The sequence below is a fragment of the Scyliorhinus torazame genome, chromosome 5 (genome assembly GCF_047496885.1).
Source record: "Scyliorhinus torazame isolate Kashiwa2021f chromosome 5, sScyTor2.1, whole genome shotgun sequence".
Classification (NCBI taxonomy): domain Eukaryota; kingdom Metazoa; phylum Chordata; class Chondrichthyes; order Carcharhiniformes; family Scyliorhinidae; genus Scyliorhinus; species Scyliorhinus torazame.
In genome coordinates this window covers 125,196,724-125,212,250 of record NC_092711.1, presented here as the reverse complement: position 1 = coordinate 125,212,250, position 15,527 = coordinate 125,196,724, and the positions used below count along the sequence as shown (strand labels likewise).

General features: G+C 45.9%; 2 protein-coding genes across 5 annotated transcripts in view; one reads left to right on the top strand and one right to left on the bottom strand.

Annotated features, from left to right (window-relative positions):
* LOC140421791 (uncharacterized) overlaps positions 1-15,527 on the top strand; it is an 864,226-nt gene that overhangs the window by 584,357 nt on the left and 264,342 nt on the right. The window lies entirely within an intron of this gene.
* LOC140421820 (uncharacterized) overlaps positions 1-15,527 on the bottom strand; it is a 266,946-nt gene that overhangs the window by 50,928 nt on the left and 200,491 nt on the right. The gene's annotated exons all lie outside the window — the stretch shown is intronic.

Below are 15,527 nucleotides of genomic sequence, written 5' to 3'. Positions count from 1 at the left end.
CGGGAAATGTCAAACAAATGCCGTGGGGGCCCTGTAAAAGAGCCCAAAAGTCCGTTCCAAGCAGGAGCTGCCGAATGTGCGACCTAGCTCTGCATAGCCGCACCCGGAAGTCTCTACGTGTATTTACATTAACCCCTTGTATATCTACAGTGATGCATATCACCACATCCCCCCTTTTTCCGTGTTACATATTTTCTGTACACTGTTAAAGAAAATTGAACATAAAACAGGTAGATAAGCCGCTCTGTACAAGTTATGATAAAAGTGATCATTAAACAATAAGTCCAACTCATATGTATGAGTCCAAAACCCATCAATTATCATGGTCGAATGTCTTTCTTGTTGGGTTGGTGATTTTGATGATGGCATGTCCTTGTGAACGCCATCAGTGTCCCTGTGCGTAAGGAACCAAGAAGTTGTCAAATCACTTTGTTGTTTGATTTGGAGTAATTTTTTCTTCCGATGCTTGTGGTAGCGATGTATGCCATCTGTGTCGTCCTGCCATGGTATCTCATCGTACTGAGCTGAGCAGTAACAGTGTCCCTCATGGGCAGAGTTGTACCATGTCGTACCAGTCGTTGTTCCAGTGGCGTTGTGTTTGTCATGCTTGTTGTCGACGTTGTTGCCTTTGGTATGCGTCGTGTCGTTGTCTTTGATATGATTTTCATAGGTTGTGATGTTGTGTTGGATGGTTCTGTTGTTGTGTTCGCTGCGCTCAAGGACCACAATCTGTGGATAATATGAGTCCTTCACACAGTTACTCATGTCAGCGTCCTTGGTGGCATCTTCTGTTGCCTTGAGCATGCCGTCACTGAGTTTGCGGCGCTCCCCGTCTGGAGTCATGTCCGGCTTACTTGAATCAGCTTTGGCTTGTGATTGCTCCCCGTCGGGAGTCTGGTCTGTTTCACCTGAGTCAGTTTTGGCTTGTCGATGCTCCCTGTCTGGAGTCGTTTCTGGTTTACCTGAATCAGCTTTGGTGTCCTGATGCTCCCCGTCCGGAGTCATTGCAGGTTCAATTGAGTCAGCTGAGATTTCTTGATGCTCCCCGTCTGGAGTCATTTAACGTTCACTTGGATCTTCTGAAGATTCGTGATGCTCCCCGTCCGGAGTCAAAACGTTCAGGAATTCATTTGCCTGTGGAGAGGCTCGAGCGAATGAGGGTTGACGTAACGTGGTGTCACCGGAGTCACCAGTAGTCTCACTGTGAATGTCGAGTGACTGTACATTCTTGCTGAGGTTTGTCACGTTGCACATCTGGTATGGGAAGTGGGATGCCGTCATCACTTGTCGCACATACAGTGGGTAGAGCCTCAGTGTCTTCTTGTCTTTCACTTGAGCTGGGTAGACGGTCAGAGTCTTCTTCTGGTGGCTCAAACAATCTGGGTGGACTGTCATAGTCGCTTTGTTGTTCACTGGAGCGTGGTGGACTGACATTGTCTTCTTGCTGTGCACTTGAGCATGGCAGACTGTCATAGTCTGCTGCTGGTTGCTCAGAGGAGGTTGCTAGACCCTCATGGTCTTGTTCATGCAAGGACTGCGGTGTGGAGTCTTGCGTTGCTTCTATCGTGGAGGCTGTCCACAAGCTTGCTGTGGAGGCTTGTGTCACTGGAGTCACTTGTTATGTGGAGACGTGCAGTTGTCTCGCTGTGGAGTCTTTCATCGCTTTCTGTGTGGAGTCGGGGACCCTTTGTGGTGTGTGGACCACTCTCTGTGTGGCAGCAGGCTGCTCTCTGTGGGCTTGTACCGCTCGCTGTCTCTTGGTGTCAGGCCACAGCATAATCCTGCACTCATGAGTCGGGATGTCATATATGCTGGGCTGAAGATTCCCCAATCCGAAGAACCCGTCGTCGGGGTCTTCAATGTACAACACGTCTAGTTGCGGTTCAGATTTGGTACTGGGGTACCCTCCCAAGGTGAAAACTTTGTCTGAGTCGTTGTCTTCCAAGACCATATCATCACGTTTTGTGTCGGAACTGGCATTGGGCTCGCGATGCCCAAAGAAGAATTCAAGGTCTGAGTCATAGTCTTCAAGGACTGTATCATCTATTTGGGCGGTGCTAACTGCTTGTTGCAGGGTTCTGCGGAGGTTACTTTCAGCTACTGGTCGAATTTCAGGCATTGTGCTGTCGTTCCAGGTGAAAGAATCTGGTTTTGAGGCTTTAAATTTTTTTTTCGTGTTTTGGGACATTTCCCCTTTAAGTGGGCGTGGTCCGGGGCCTCTGACATCACGAAGCGGGTGACATAGTGCGTGGGAAGCGATTGCGCCTGCGCGGCTTCTTGCGCATGCGCAACCGGACCTTCCCGTTCGGTGTGCTCTTCATGCAACTGCGCATGTGCGGCTTTTCCAATATGGCCGCAAATCAACGCTGCCGTTTTCTGCACTGGACAGCTTACCTTTGCCTCGTGGTGAGTTTTGGTGCCTCTTTTATCGTTGTTCCTCGTATTTTCCTTGCAGAATTCTTGGAATTTGTCCAGGACTGCCTAGAAATCGCTCTTGTTTTGCCCTTTTGAGTATTTGAAGGTCTGGAAAATTTCAACTGCTTCTGGACCCGCAATGGTAAGTAGAAGCTTTATTTTCTCTGCATCTGCCACGCCATCTAAGTCAGACGCTACCAGGTAGATCTCGAATCTCTGCCGGAACCAACGCGAGTATTCACTGAGATTGCCTTGGTACTGGAGCTGCTGTGAAACCGGAATCCCGAACATCATCTTGCCTGGGTGCTGCTGCTGGTAGTCACTGTTTGCTGAGTTGTAACTATATGGATTTAACAGTCACACCTGGTACCATGTTTTGTTATGCTCTTGAGCATAAGCAGCATAAGCTGCTTCCTTGATGTGCACTCTGACAGAGGAAGGGTCAGACTTGGAGATGGTTTAATAAACGTGTTAAAGCTATCAACAATTCTCCTACTTGGATTCGACTCTACTGTTAATCCTGATATAGCTACTCAGACTGACTAACCAGCCTGCTACAATCCACGTGGTGGGTGTGACGTTCAATCAATCCTGTGTCTGTACTCACTGAGTGTCTCCACTGGAAAGAGGAAGATCATGTGTGCTGTGTCCTTTATATATGGGTTGGTGTAATGCCCCCCTGTGGTAGTGTCACCTCTGTGTGTATCGTGAATGCCCATTTGTCGTGTCCTATCTTACTGACCTATTGGTTGAGTGTCTGTGTGTCATGTCTCTGGTGCTCCCTCTCATGTCTAGCTAGTCTACGTGTACTTACATTAACTCCTTGTTTATCTACAGTGATGCACATCACAAGGAAGGAAATGCAGCAATGGATTTGTTCAGGAGAAATTATCTTTAACTCACTTTCCTGATCCTGGAGCAGGAGGAGAGAATGGGGGCATTTCTGTCCTGCACTCAAAACGATGTAATGTAGATGGCCGAATTTAAATTCAGTGAATAATCTGGAATTCCAAGCTCCACTCCGTATTAATGACCTTGAAACCATTGTGGTGAGTTTGTGGGAAGGGGAAAGTATGGGACTGGGATTTGCAGCTTTGGGAAATGAGAGAAACAATTACTCCTCAGGAATAAGAATTATCTGTTCTGAATTTCTGACCTGTGTAAACTGATTTTACAGGGTTACAAGGAATGGATTGACAGACAGGAAACTAAAATAAAACATCACATCAAGATCTGACAATCACTCAATTCATCAGGGATCTGAATGTCATCAGCTTTTGAATGGGGAAGAAGAAATATTTGTTCTGTCTGTGGGAAAAGATTTCAACCATCAGTGTGACTGGAAAAGCACCGAGACACACACACATGAGTGAGTGTTCCAGTCAACTGACTGTGGAAAGAGCTTGAACGATTTACACAGCCTGAAAAACACACCATTCACGGCGAGAAGAAACTACACGTGTTCTGTGTGGAAGAAGCTTCAACTGATCGTCCAAAATGGAGAGACACAAGGATGCCGGCACCATTGAGAAATCCTGGAAATGTGGGGATTGTGGGAAGGGATTCAGTTACCCTTCTGAACTGGAAACTCATCACCGCAGTCACACCGGGGAGACACAATTCACCTGTTCCGAGTGTGGAAAGGGATTCACTCGACTAACACATCTGACTGTGCACCAACTTGTTCACTCTGACATGAGACCTTTTACATGTTCCGATTGTGAGAAGAGCTTTAAAAACAAATTTAACCTTCTAACATGCCAGCGAGTTCACACTGGGGAGAGGCCATTCGCCTGTCCTGAGTGTGGGATGACATTCGCTCAGTTATGCAAACTGTTGAATCATCAGCGGGTTCACACTGGGGAGAGGCCGTTCACCTGCTGTGTGTGGGAAGGGATTCGCTCAGTCATCCACCCGGCTGAGACACCAACGCATTCACACTGGGGTGAGACAGTTCACCTGCTCTGAATGTGGGAAGGGATTCACTCAGTCTGCCCACCTCACTTCACACCAACGTGTTCACTCTGACACGAGACCGTTTAAATGTTCCGACTGTGAGAAGAGCTTCAAAGGCAAAATGGATCTGCTGATTCACCAGCACATTCACACTGGAGAGAGGCCGTTCACCTGCTCAGTGTGTGGGAAGGGATTCACTCAGCATTCCCTCTGGCTGAAACACCAGCACATTCACACCAGGGAGACATTATTCATCTGCCAAGTGATTGGGAAAGGATTCACTCATTCATTCACCCTGCAGAAATACCAGCGAGTTCACAAGCGATTACAGGGGTTGGATTCTGTTATTGCTGCTGTGAATCACATCCACGACTGAACCATGTTCATTCTGACAGTTGCAGTTTGTTTCAGTTGATGTTAATCATTCCTGTGACTTGGCCGGAGTTTAGTATTCTGTATATAGATTAATTAAATTAGCTTTGTGTTAATGACAGTGTACCAGTCCTTGATTTCTCTCAGATAGAAGGAGACTGATTGATGTCCTGTTGCCGACTGTTCCATTGTTGGGTCCTTTCTGATTTGTTTTGTATGATGTGGTAAAGCAAAGAGTAAGACCAGAGAGAAAGATAAGAATATGGGAAATGATAAACAGACTGTGGCAGGAATAGACAGAGAGAACATATTTAAAATTACATCAGATAAACACGACAAAAATAATGAAAGGCCAAAACTAAAGGCTCTGTATGAAAACACAAGTAGCATTTGAAACAAAACTGATGAATTGACAGCACCTATAGAAATAAGTAAGTACGATCTGATGGCCATTGCAGAAATATAGATTAGGACCTGATTTTTTAAATATTCATTCCTGGCATGTGGGTGTCGCTGGCCAGTCCAACATTTATTGCCCATCCCTCATTTCCCTTCAAAAGGTGGTGGTGAGCTGAATATTGTAGTGTATGTGAAATATTTATGAAGGACAGAAATCTTGGAAAAGGTGGAAGAGCGGCTCTGTTAATTATTGATGGTGTTAGCACATTAGACGGGTGAGCGAAGTTCAGGAAATCAGGATGTAGGAGTGGTTTGGTTTGAGAGAAAAATGGTAAAGGCAAGAATTTACTTCTGTGAGTGGTGTGCAGGCCTCTTAATTGTAACTACACAGGAGGGCAGAGTGTAAAGGAAGAGATAATGGGAGTTGGTCAGAAACAGTACAGCGGTAATCAAGAGGGATTTTAGTCTACTTATAGACTGTAAAAATCAGATGGTCGAAGGTAGAATAGATGAGTTCACAGAATGTTTTTTTTGTAGTTTCGACAATCAGCACATTTTGGAGCCAACCAGATGGCAGGTTATACCAGACATCGTATTGTGCAACAAGGATTAATTGATAACCTCATGGTGAAGGCATCCCCAGGAAAGAGCGATCATAATATGATTGAATTTGACGTGCAGTTTGAGGGGAAGAAGATTGAATCCAAGACGAGTAAGTTAAGCTTAAATAAGAGCAATTACGAGGGCATCAAAGCAGGGCTAGCTAAAATGAACTTTGAAATGAGCTTGTATGTCAGGTCAATAGAGATTCAGTAGCAGACATTGAAAGGAATAGATACATTCTCGTGAGAATGGAAAATTCCAAGGGGAGGACACAGCATCTGTCTTTAACTAAAAAAGTTAAAGACATCTCAATGATTTTCTAAAAAGCACGTAACAGCACAAAGGCAGATAGCAGGTCAGAACATTGGGCAGAATATAAAGAATATAATATAAACACAAAAATATTAATAAGGAAGTAAAAATTAAATTACCAGAGAAATCTGGCTCGAAATATAAAGACAGATAGAGTTTCAATAGATCTGTGTGTTCGTAAATGATTCAAGCGAGTGTTGATTCTCCAGAAAGCTCGCCTGGGAAATTAACAATGAAAAGTAAGGTTTTGGCAAATGAATTGAACAGGTATTTGCATCACTATGGAGGAATCAAGTAACATTCCACAAATATCCATCAGGAAACGGAAGGGACAGAGGAACTCAGGAAAATTACAATCACCAGGGAAGTGGTAATGAGCAATGTTTTGAGTCTGCGAGCTGACAAATCTCCGGAGGTCCTGGCAGACTTCACCATAAGGTCTTGAAAGAAGCAGCTAATGAGGGAGCTGATACACTTGTTTCATTGTCCAAAATTCACTCGATACAGGGAGGATTCCATTAAATTGGAAAATAATAAATGTAACTCCTTTATTCACAAAGGGAGGGGGACAGATTAGCTGGAAGCTACAGGCCAGTTAGCCTAACATCAGTCACAGGGAACATGTTAGAAGCTATTATTAAATATGTTATGTCAGATCTCTTAGAAAAATTCAAGGCAATCAGGCAGAGTCAACATGGTTTTGTGAAAGGAAAATCACGTTTAACCAATTTATCAGAGTTACTTGATGGAGTCACATGACTGTGGATAAAGGGGAACAGGTGAATGTACTGTCCTTAAATTTCCAGAAAGCATTTGATAAGTTGTCATATCAAAGGTTATTACAGAAAATAAAAACTCAGGATATAAGGGGTAATATATTGGCTTGGACTGAAGATTGGCTAACCAGTGGGAAACAAAGAGTCGGCATAAATGGGTATTTTTCTGATTGGTAGGATGTGATGAGTGGTGTGTCACAGGGATCAGTACTGGAGACTCAACTTATTATAATTTATATAAATGACTTGGATGAAGGTATTGAAGGTTTTGTTGCTAAATTTGCTGATAACACAAAAGATAAGTGGGACAGTAAATTGTGAGGAATGCAGGACGGTATAGTATAGATAGGTTAAGTGAGTGGGCAGACACTAGGCTAATGGAGTATAATGTGGGAAAATGTGAAAATGCCCATTTTGTTAGGAAGAATAAAATAGGCAGATTATTCAAATGGTGAAAGATTTTAGAGCTCTGAGACACAGAGGGACAAAGGTGTTATCGTGCATTAATCGCAAAAGGCTAGCATGCAGGTACAGCAAATAGGACAGCAAATAGAATGTTATTTATTGTGAGGGGAATTGAATACAAACTGGGAGGTAATGCTTCAGTTATACCGGGCATTAGTGAGACTGCACGTGGAGCACAAGGTACAGGTTTTTTGGTTTTTTAAAATTGCAGTTAAAGGGCAATTTACCGTGGCCAGTCCACATATCCTGCATATCTTTGGCCAAAAGGGAAAATCTCAGCAGGTCTGGCAGCACTTGCAGGGAGAGAAAAGAGCCGCACATGTGGGGGCGAGACCGACAGACACGGGGAGAATGTGCAAACTCCACACAGACAAATCTCCTTATTTAAGAAAGCATGTAAGTGTGTTGGAGGCCATTCAGAGGTTTACGAGATTAATACCTGGAATGGATGGGTTGTCTCATGAGGAAAGGCTGGACAGGCCAGGCTTGTATCCTCTCCAGTTTAGAAGAGTGAGGGGTGACTTCATTGAATCATATAAGACTCTGAAGGGTCTTGACAAAACTGGGTGTGTGGAGGATGTTTCCTCTAGTCAGAGACTCTGGAACTAAGGGTCCCTGTTTAACAATAAGGGACACCCGTTTAGGGAAAAGATGAGAATTATTTTTCTCCCAGAGGGACATGAGTCTTTGGAAATCTTGGGTGGTGGATGCAGAGTCACTAAATATTTTTCAGACAGAGGTAGGTTATTTTTTTAATAAGCAATGGGCTGAAAGGTGATAGTGGTGGGCGGCAATGAGCAGAAGAGGTTCCAGTCGGGTCAGGGACGATGATATTGAATGATGCAGCAGGATCAAGGGGCCGAGTGGACGCCTCCTGCTGCGAACCCGTATGTTGCCCTGCCCCACCCTCTCTCCTCCTATTGGTCCGTGCTGCTGTCAATCATTGCCAGGGCATTGTGGCACAGTGGTTAGCACAGTTGCCTATGGCACCGAGGACCTGGGCTCGATCCCGGCCCCAGGTCACTATCCATGTGGAGTTTCCATATTCTCCCCGTGTCTACGTGAGTCTCACACCCACAACCCAAAGGGCAGCACGGTAGCATAGTGGTTAGCACAGTTGCTTCACAGCTCCAGGGTCCCAGGCTCGATTCCCGGCTTGGGTCACTGTCTGTGCGGAGTCTGCACGTTCTCCCCGTGTGTGCGTGGGTTTCCTCCTGGTGCTCCGGTTTCCTCCCACAGTCCAAAGATATGTGGGTTAGGTGGATTGGCTATGCTAAATTGCCCTTAGTCTCCAAAAAGGTTAAGTGGGGTTACTGGTTTATGGAGATAGGGTGGAGGTGTGGGCTTGGGTAGGGTGCTCTTTCCCAAGCGCCGGTGCAGACTCGATGGGCCGAATGGCCTCCTTCAGCATTGTAAATTCTATAAATCTATCTATATGTGCAGGATTGGTGGATTGGCCACGCTAAATTGCCCCATAATTGGAAAAATTGGGTCCTCTAAATTTATTTCGAAGAAAGAAAATGGGGCTTCCTATTCTATCTGTTTCAGGAGAGTGCGGAAACTTTACTGTCCAATTAACACTCACATCATCCGGTATTTTTAGGTCAGAGACAGAGGTACAGATTGGTTTTAGGGAATCTCTCATATCTCCCGTTTTCAGGCAATTTGGCTTGAACGATAACAAATGGGATAAAGTCAAATCTTTAAAAAACAGAATCTGTAGTTTCAATGCTCACCGCGATGCTTGATTGTAAAAGGGTGAAGCAAACATTCACAAATGGGCACAATTGTGTCACTTTACATAACTTTATTTCCAGATTAAAGATGAACAAGACACCATTTTGATCTTTGTTTTTCCAATTATTTTGATGTTTTTTCTTCTTTCTTCAGGTGTCTTTCCCAATCGCTGTGCTATAACTCAGGAAAAATCTAACTAAAAAGGTTAGCTTTCGTGGGTACACAAATGCTTCAACCTTCTTAGATCAAAAAGAGTGAGAGGGCAGCACAGTGGCGCAGTGGGTTAGCCCTGCTGCCTCACGGCGTCTAGGTCCCAGTTTCGATCCCGGCTCTGGGTCATTGTCCGTGTGGAGTTTGCACATTCTCCCCGTGTTTGCGTGGGTTTCGCCCCCACAACCCAAAGATGTGCGGGAGAGGAGAATTGGCTGCACTAAATTGCCCCCCAATTGGAAAAAATGAATTGGGTACTCAGAGTTAAAGAGAGTGGAGCTTCCCACAGCTTGTGAGCTCTGAAATATAACTTCAAGGCTGAAATTTATCTTTAGGGAATCAAACATTTCGATACTATTTCCAATTGTACCAGTAAATTGTGATTCACACTGAAAGGTTTACTTTCACTCAGTAACTATAGCATTTCACAGCACAGGAACTGGCAGCATTTTAGATCAAATCTCAATTGTTCTCTTCCCGTGTAGCTGGTGTGTGGAGAAGATCAAGTTCACTGTAGATCTGTCAGCACAGAAACCGCACTGTGCTTCTGGATACACTCAGCCTGCAAGTAGATGAATCTTTTAAACATGACCTTAGTGAAGGTCTTCCCAGCATTGTTAATGAGTGAGATGGCCCTGCAGATGTTGCAGTCTCCACTGTCACTGCTGTTTTTGAAAATGTGATGATTTTTGAGTCACACATTTTCTATGAAATGGATTCTACGTCCCAAGAGACGGCTGTGGTAAGGGTGTGACAGTCTATGGGACTTTCTGTGTGTGAGCAGTTCAGCTGGAATTCCAACCTTGCCGGGTGCCTTTCTGCTTGCTCAGTAACCAAGGCCTCTTCCAGCTCAAGTGATGAGGGTTCCTTGTCCAACTCAACCAGGACAGGAAGCTGTAGGACAGTCAAACAGAGACTGGGAGGTGTCCGTCTCACAGGGGTACAGCTCACAGTCATGTCCAACCCAGCAGGATCTGTTTACTTCTGGCAGTGAGAACTTCACCATCTGCTGATTTCAGGTGGGCAACGTTGGTGAAAGCAGAAACAAGTGACGTCTTGATCCCATCAAACACAGTAGATTTCAGAGGCAATTCACATTTTGTGATGTAGACTGATCCAGCGATTATTTCACACATTCTCCCCGTCTTTTACAGAACTAACTTGGCTACTTTCACGTGATGCAGTGTTCTAGCTCAGGCATTTTCAAAGTCGGGGTCGTGACCCGCGGGTGGGGGAGTCACGGAGCCGTCCGTCGCGGCGCTCCCGATTGCGCAAATTTGTGGGCAACAGCCGCAGCAGCCGGCTTTCAACAATGCCAGCTGCGAGCGGCCTTCAAAAAGGCCGCGACCATATAAAAAAAGAGACCACACTGCCCATGCGTCACTGCCCATGCGTCCCCGCTCATCGGTACACATGCGCAGAGGTTTGCTCATGCGCACTGATAAGCAGGCACACATATGCAGTGCGCCTGCATTTTTAAAAATATGGTCACGGCCTTTTTGAAGGCCGCTCACAGCCGGCATTGTTAAAAGCCGGCTGCTGCGGCTTTTGCCCATGAATTTGTGCAATCGGAGTCACAGAAGATTTTTAAAAAAAAATTCTATGTAATCTTCCTGCCTGAAGGGAGGTCGAGAGCAGGTCGTGCCCCCCGAACGACGACCTCACGTGCTTTGGGCCCGATTGAGAGTCCTACATTTTGTCAGCAGCAAACAAGGTAAGAGAAAATGGTGGGTCGTGAAGGTGGGACGGCGTGAGTCCCTAAGGTTGGCCGGTTGGTAAAAATGGGTCCCCGGAAAAAAGTTTGAAAAACACTGTTCTAGCTGTTAGGTTTAAGTTGTACATCAGGTCAGCTTTACGTTTTGCTTCAATGACAGATGTTATCTCTGTTAAGTGGCTCTCAAACCAGTCTGTATTGAAAGTCAGAGAGATCTAGGTGTACAGGTCCACAGGTCACTGAAAGGGGCAACACAGGTGGAGAAGGTAGTCAAGTGGAGAAGGCAGACGGCATGCTTGCCTTCATTGGCCGGGGCATTGAGTATAAGAATTGGCAAGTCATGTTGCAGCTGTATAGAACCTTAGTTAGGCCACACTTGGAGTATAGTGTTCAATTCTGGTCACCACACTACCAGAAGGATGTGGAGACTTTAGAGAGGGTGCAGAAGAGATTTACCAGAATGTTGCCTGGTATGGAGGGCATTAGCTATGAGGAGCGGTTGAATAAACTCGGTTTGTTCTCACTGGAACGACGGGGGTTGAGGGGCGACCTGATAGAGGTCTACAAAATTATGAGGGGCACAGACAGAGTGGATAGTCAGAGGCTTTTCCCCAGGGTAGAGGGGTCAATTTCTAGGGGGCATAGGTTTAAGGTGCGAGGAGCAAGGTTTAGAGTAGATGTACGAGGCAAGTTTTTTTTACACAGAGGGTAGGGGGTGCCTGGAACTCGCTACCGGAGGAGGTGGTGGAAGCAGGGACGATAGTGACGTTTAAGGGCATCTTGACAAATACATGAATAGGATGGGAATAGAGGGATACGGACCCAGGAAGTGTAGAAGATTGTAGTTTAGTCGGGCAGCATGGTCGGCACGGGCTTGGAGGGCCGAAGGGCCTGTTCCTGTGCTGTACTTTTCTTTGTTCTTTGTTCCACCTTTACCAAATGTTGCTGCTGCTGTGTCAGAAATGATTCAACTCCGTGACTTCCAAACTTCAGCAATAACAATGTTGATGTTCAGTGTTTATGTACGTTTTCACAGGGCCTGTAAAATATTTAACTGTTTTGTTTTGCTTCCTTTACAATTTAATTTCCTAATGGACATAACACTGACGAAGTCAGTACGAATTGTCAGGAAAGATTAACCTGCTGATTGGAGATGTTGATCAGTGGAACCGTTCAGACACGGATTTGCATCAAAGATCAATTTAGGATTGAAGTACAAGTTCATAATTTTACTGTAAAGGTGCTCCTGTTGACAGTTCTTGAATTGAGAAAAATCACAGGCGCTGCTGTTAAAAAGGGGCATTTTTAAAATCAGTGACATCTCCAGAATATTAAACTGCAGCCAGTTGAAGAGATTGTAAACATCAGCAGAATCAAACCAGATATTGTCAGACTATCAATCCTGGATGTGATTGGCAGCAGCAAAACAGCAGGTTCCAGTCCCTGCACTCACTTGTGAACTCGCTGGTGTCTCAGCAGGTGTTGCGACTGAGTGAATCTCCTCTCACACACAGAATAGATGAACGGCCTTTCCCCAGTGTGAACTCGTCAATGGATTTCCAGCCAGGATGAAGAACTGAATCCTTTCCCCCAGTCCTCACATTTCCACGGTTTCTCCATGGCGCCCGTTTCCTCGTATCTCTCCAGTTTGGACAATCAGTTGAAGCTTTGTCCGCACACACAGCACGAGTACGCTTCCTTCCCTTTGCGAATCGTGCAATGATTTTAACAGGCGGTTTAACTGTTTAAAGCTCTTTGTACAGTCAGTGTACTGGAACACTCACTCCAGTTTGTGTCTTGATGCTTTTCCAGTCACAGGTGTTATAAATGGTGTCGCACTGACAGAACACACAAACATGTCTCCTTCGGAATTCAATTTCTGATGATATTGAGGCCGTGGTGACTCAGTGACTTTGTCAGACCATGCAGTTCGAGCTTCCTGTTTGTAAATCCACCAAATCTATTACCCTGGAAAAGGAGTTTACAAAACTTTAGAGAAATTTTGAACATATAATTCTATTTTCCATGAAAGCTATTTTCTTCATTTCTACCTGTAAAGCAGTAAATCCTATTCAGTCTCTCACCTCCCTTGCTGGATGCAAATCCCAGGGTGACAAACAGTCCCACATTTTACTGTAATGTATTTGTGTCCACTGTCCCAGGCTGCATGCTGCCTGGATGTTATCTGTCACATACATTGGATCTTTCTCAATGCACAGAACCATGTTCCTTACTGTTTCTGTGTTCCAACAGCTCTGGCAGAGACTTACCTCAGGCGGCCTGGTCCCAGCTCTGGCAGAACGCCGGCCTTTCAGTGCAGACTGGACCTTAATTTTCACCATGCGAGTTGGTCAGCTCGGCAAACCCTGCCTACCATCTTCACAATTATTTTCCTTACAGTTTACCCCCTCCCTCCCCTCTGGCTGGGTTCAGTTATCAAACCCCTCTGTGCAAAGTGAGAATAAAATCAATTATTTTTTTTCCTCCTAGTCACTGGGACCCTGAAGCCCCGCCCACTCTATGTTCCTTCACCAAGATGGCTGCACTTGAAGCCAACAATCCCCCAGAGCTAGAAATCCAGGGGCTGCAGGTTCTTATTGGGGGTTTGGGGCCTCCAGCGGGTGTTTGTGAATCGTCCACGTCCACCTCCCAGGGTTTCCTCCCTTGCCAGAGATCAGAGTCCTCATTGATTTGAGTGCAAAGTGTAAGCTCTTATTTCTTGTCCCCCTCCTCCATCCTCTGATGTGAACCATCCTCCAGTGTCTGAAGCAGGATGGTGCCCGTTAACCTGGGCCTGTTCCCGGGAGGGAGGGAGAAGCTCCACAGCTACAAACCAGGGAGCTGACAATGATTGTGAAGGGTTTGCAGATCCACAAAGTGTTACCAAATCCTCCCACCCACCGCCTAACGCTGACTCCGCTTCTCCGGGACAAACAATTGCCGAAATCCATTACCAGCAGCCACACTGCGCGTGCTCCGGATCACAATGCCCGGGGGTGATTGACGGCGGCTCGAAACCAATAGCAAGAGGGGGCAGGACTGGAGGACCAAGCGCGAGCAGCTGATCCTCCAACCAATCAGAGTGAATGAGGGGCAGGACTTATCTGGATCACCCTCATTGGCTGAGACTCTGCATCTTTTGAGTTCTTCCCAGTGGCCATGTGGGCGCAGGTTCCAAAATCCTCATTTCCTGCCTGAGGTGTGTTGACCAATGGGAAGGATTGGAGGACCTGATGGACTCAGGTCCTCCAGCCAATCACACCGAGGGCTTTGTGTGAATGAAGTTTGAGTTTCACACAGACTGAAACGGACTTGCTGATTCCTGGCAGCATTTTGTGTTTGGGACCTGGGTTCAATTCAATGTGTAATTTGCACATTCTCCCTGTGTCTGCGTGGGTTCCCTCCGTAGTGTTCCAGTTTTCACCCACCATCCAAAGATGTGCAGGTTAGGTGGATTGGCTATGCTAAATTGCCCCTCAGTGCCCAAAAAAAGGTTAGGTGGGTTACAGGGATAGGGTGGAGGCATGGACTTAAGTAGGGTGCTCTTTCCGAGGGTGGTGCAGGCTTGATGGGCCGAATGGCCTCCTTCTGCACTGTAAATTCTATGATTCTGTTGGACTTTCGCTCTCAGTCTGATCCGATGGATCTGTCTGGGGGTATTTCCCTGGTACAGTTTAGTGTTTGGGTATTTTAGGGAACAGGTAGAAGTTCCTTGGTTCTACCTGTTGTTTTTGGTTAATGTGTCTCGAGTCTTTGAGTTCTTCCAGTCCGTCTCCAATTCTCCTTCCTGTCTCGGGTATATGGTTTAGGTAGCTTGGTGTTGTGATTAGTGTTGTTTAGCTGTCTGTTTCCAGCAGGTATTGTTGTCTCTCGATAATGAATGTGCTGCTACCCTTGCCTTCTGGTCTTATGAACATATCCATGTTGGATCCAAGCTCCCGGGTTGTCTGTCTTTCTCTCCGGGTAAGATTCTGTTTGTCTCTTGTATTTCACTCCTGTGACAGGACAGAGATCTGATTGAAGGGATTCAAACATGGGAGTTCTGGGAAAGATGGGCTAGGATTTGGGAGATGACAAAATGTTCAAAGGTTTGAAAAAGAGAGGGAGGTTGAAGATGGGGCAGTAATTTGTAAGGATGGCAGGGTCAAGGGTCTGTTTTATTGAGGGGGGGGGTGATGATGGCAGATTTGAAGGACAGAGGGACAGTACCTGAAGAGAGAGAAATGTTGACAATTTCCATGGACACAGGGTAGTTGGCTGATCAGTAGCTTAGTGGGAATAGGGTCGATGGAGCAGGAGCTGGGTCTCATGGACAAGATGAGCTCTGAGAGGGCATGAGGGGAGATGGGAGGAGAGAAACTAGAGAGAAATGTGGGTTCAGGGCTCGGGAAAGGATGAAATTTAAGAACAAAGAAAAGTACAGCACAGGAACAGGCCCTTCGGCCCTCCAAACCTGTGCCGACCATGTTGCCCATCTAAACTAAAATCTTCTGCACTTCCTGGGTCCGTATCCCTCTATTCCCATCCTATTCATGTATTTGTCAAGATGCCCCTTAAACGCCACTATC